This window comes from Nuphar pumila, chromosome 4, assembly GCF_984573655.1.
Source record: "Nuphar pumila chromosome 4, dmNupPumi1.hap1.1, whole genome shotgun sequence".
Classification (NCBI taxonomy): domain Eukaryota; kingdom Viridiplantae; phylum Streptophyta; class Magnoliopsida; order Nymphaeales; family Nymphaeaceae; genus Nuphar; species Nuphar pumila.
In genome coordinates this window covers 107,156,130-107,160,387 of record NC_143252.1, presented here as the reverse complement: position 1 = coordinate 107,160,387, position 4,258 = coordinate 107,156,130, and the positions used below count along the sequence as shown (strand labels likewise).

General features: G+C 41.5%; 1 pseudogene; it reads left to right on the top strand.

The window, feature by feature from the left end:
- The first annotated feature begins 76 nt into the window (after positions 1 to 76).
- Positions 77 to 595, top strand: LOC149840448 (pentatricopeptide repeat-containing protein At2g03880, mitochondrial pseudogene; annotated as a pseudogene).
- Positions 596 to 4,258: the final 3,663 nt, after the last annotated feature.

The window sequence follows — 4,258 nt, the reverse complement described above, 5'->3', positions numbered from 1 at the left end:
CTTCAGTTACTCCTTCCAAAACTCTAAACCCCACCCACCAACCCAAACTCCTATACGTCCTCCACCACCTCCAAGCATGCACCAACCTTCCCCAACTGAAGCAAATCCACGGCCAGATCTTCAAGACCCATCTCCACAATCCACGGCTTTACTTGCAGCTTGTAGGAATCCTGGTGATCTAGAGCTTGCAGAGTATGTAATTCGAAAGGTTACAGAGTTAGGGCCACAGAGCACGGGAAGCTACATTATGCTGTCCAATGTTTATGCTGCTAGCAAGCAATGGGATAATGCGGCAAGGGCTCGAGCAATGCTGAGAGAGAAGGGGATCACAAAGTTGCCAGGGTGCAGTTGGATTGAGCTAAATAACAAGGTTCATTTGTTCATTTCTGGGGACAAGTCACTCCCTCAAACAAACGAGATCAATGCGATGTTGGATCAGCTGGGGGAGAGGCTAAAACTGGAGGGCTATGTGCCTGATACTAATTCGGTATTGCATGTAGAGGTGGAAGACAAAAATTGCTTGGGTGGCACAGATGAGAAGCTGGCCGTTGCCTTTAGGTTGATCAACATGGAGAAATCTGACCATGCAACCTGATTCGGATTGCAAAGAACCTTCGTGTCTGCAGAGACTGCCACTTGAGGACCAAATACATGTCCCAAGTCGGGATTGGCATCGGCATCGGGCTTCTTCATCTCAGTAATGGTTCATGCTCATGTGGAATTACTGGTCAGGAAGGTCTAGATAGAATGTAGTGCCAACTTCTTAGTTGCCATTGGTTCCCTACTCAACAGGAATGCTCAAACAAGGCTAGACTAGCCCAAGTAACAATCCTTGCAACTTTTTGGTGGAAGAGAAAGTTATTAATCGTTTGAAGTACATGAGTGATGACACAAGGGTACGATGCTTTCATGAAACTGATGCCGTCACTGCTGATCTTCAACGCGGTGACAAAAAAAAAACTTATGACCTTGTAATAGGTTTGATGTTGACAGTGAACCTCGTGGTGCACGTTCAGTCGTGCGGTAGCAAAACAGTCAATGAGAATGCAGAGTAAAGGATCTGATCAATCGATCAGATCTATAATATATTTAATGGATTGATAAAGATTACAACGAATAAAGGTAAATGACAAATCAAACTGATAAATAATGGCTGAGTGCAAGAAATAATGAATTCAACGTGAAAGAAAGGACGTTGCAGTATCAGTCAACAGAAAAGGAAACGCTGACAGAAGAAGACAAAGAGGAGAATACGAATAAACTAAAACAATGAACGACTGCGGGAATGAAATGAATAACCCAATAAAGAAAAGGCATGGAAGTAAAGATGTTGCAACATAATAAGGGACATAAATGCAGTTAGCCAAAAGGCTGTTGTGGGCTGAACGTGACAGAGAAAGAAAAATAAAGAAACAGAAAGAAAGTAAAGACTGTTGCAACCAAAACTGACAGTTCATTAAACAAATGAAAAGGTTGACAAAAGTAAAGGTTGCTGCAAACAACTAACAGAGCAATAATAACAAAAGGAAAACAACAAAGGCGTCAGACTGTAAAAGAAAACAATAAAAAATGAGGAAAAGAAAACTGCTGAAGAAAGGAAAGTTGCGGCTGTGATTTTTGAATTTTTTGTGCGCACGCAACCCTAAGAGGGTCTATTTAAAAGTGTTTTGCGATAGTTGGATCCGGATCTCGGGTCCGATCCAGAACCCGAGACGACTTCTGAGTGTTGTTGGATATGGGGGCGTTCCGGCCTGTACTTTCTAAGCTCGTGGACGTCCTCGACCTGCTCTGCATCATTCTCTCCTGGTCGGAAAGAAGTCAGCTTTGACGACTTGTTGTCACCATGGTACATATATAAATCAGACACATTGACGATAGGCAACATGTATCGATATTTCTGGACGATTCCAAATTAAAGCCTGTAGATTGGTTTTGAAATTGACTGTCTATACCATATGCTATGGCATCCCATGGAAGCACAGGCCGAATATTTGTCCCTCCAGCACGCTGTCTTAAGGGTTTGGCTAGAATCCCAACAATACAAGCATGCTTACCAAAAATTGAACCACCTGCTGAAAACTTCACTATATCTGCCCCGAATGCATAGTGGCTCTGCTCACCGTCCATGGAGAAATCCCCGATCAGGATCTTGTTCTCAAAAGCAAACCCAAACAGCTTCAAAAGATTAATTATTGTTGAATGTTCAATGTTCCGTAAAGAGGCCCATCATTCCCCATTGCTGAAACCATAATAATATTATTTGCAGTCAATTCCCAAACCATTTTGATCAATGGAAGGTCTAAGTAATCAGGTCCCTTTGAATCAGTATCTTCAAGAAGATGCATCAGAGATTGTGTCTCACCCCAGACTTGATATTATTTTCAGGATAGGCATTCACACCCTTATTATCCATTTTTAGCAACTCAAGATGGTCCATTGTTTGAGTATCATTCTCCTTTACTTTATTTAGCTTTGAATTGTGGAGCAGGGCATGGTTATCTATTGTTAGATGGGATTCACGCTGAGGATGCATCGGCTGGCCAGTTTTCGCGAAGATGGGATTCACGCGAGTCGTTGTGCTGTCAACCGGATCTATTACCGGCGTTGGTGTTGGAAATGCACGTTGTTCCATCATTGATTCAAGAACGACCAACTGATCTTCGATTTCATCCATTCATTTTGACAAACCGGCTACCTCCTTTTCTAGGCATAACATATCTTCTTGCATCTTCATCAACTTTTTGAAAATCTGCTTCATGATCTCCTCTCGCGTCTTTCTGCTAGTAGGATCGTTCCTCGCTTCTTGCGTCATGTCGTTGATGGAGGAGGGACTGGGTTGTGAAACCATTTGATGACACGAGGGTATGATGCTTTCACGAAACGGATGCAGTCACTGCTGATCTTCAACGCGGTGACAAAAAAAACTAATGACCTTGTAATAGGTTTGACGTTGACAGTGAACCTCGTGGTGCACGTTCAGTCGTGCGTTAGCAAAATAGTCAATGAGAATGCAGAGTAAAGGATCTGATATATCGATAAGATCCATAATGTATTTAAGTGATTGATAAAGATTACAACGAATAAAGGTAAATGACAAATTAAATTGCTAAATAATGGCTGAGTGCAAGAAATAATGAATTCAACGTGAAAGAAAGGACGTTGCACTATCAATCAACAGAAAAGGAAACATTGACAGAAGAAGACTGTGAACACCCCAAATTTTTCAAAGTTTTATAAAAATGCCCCTTTTTGCCCCTAACCCCGTTTTCTGAGAAAATCAAGTCATTTCTTCAGATTTTCTGAATTAAAATTCCATAAAACTATATTCAAAATTAATTCCGGATCCGAATCCAGTACTTTAAATCCATATATCCTCAAAATTCGGATCAAAACCCATTTCTGAAGAAATTTTCTCAAAATCACTTTTAAATTCTCAGAAAAATTCCTTTTTGTAAATATTTTTTTGCAAAAACACAAAAAAAATAGTTTTAATCTTTGTTTTCTCGCAAATCTTAGGATTTTTACTTAAAAATACAAAAAATAGAAAGATAACGCAAAAAAAAAATTGGGAAAATTATGAGAAAAACAAATGAGTTTTACTAAAAACCTCGTTTTAGAAAAATACTTTTGTGAAAATTTCTTTTTGGGGGAGCCCCCTCTTTGTAAATTTTCGAAATAACAAGGGGCCCCTTTTGCAATTAGGTTTTTTTTAGGGTTTTCTTTTTACCTTTCGTAAGGAAGGAGATGGCGAGGACAGCGCCGCCTCACTCTCGTCTCTCTCTCTCCCCTTCTCGGCTCAGATTCACAAACCCGCCCATGGTAACCCTCTTCACGAAGCTTCTTCATCTTCCTCTCACCAAAACCCTCGATCGCGACCTTCCCCTTCCTCCACCTTCAATCTCCAACGGCCCATTTCACGAACCTTCTTCATCTTCCTTAAAAGGGCACTCAGAGGAAACCCTAAAGATCCATTTCCACCCTTCCACAGCCTCTTCTCTCTTGCACACGACCGTCTTCACCCCTCCATGTTTCTTTCTTCACGATCTTCCTCTTCTTCTCCTAATCTCCTTTTCCCCTTTTCGGTGGACTGAGGCGAAAGATCGTCGGGAACCTCCGGAAGTCCAGTGGAAGTGCGCACCATAAAAGATCCGCGTACCACCCCACCATCTTCTTCTCCACGATCCCCTCCTTCCTCTCTCAGAGCTTCTGCAAAACTCAGGTAAGTAACTGCCTACTTCCTCTTCTTCTGTAAATGTTT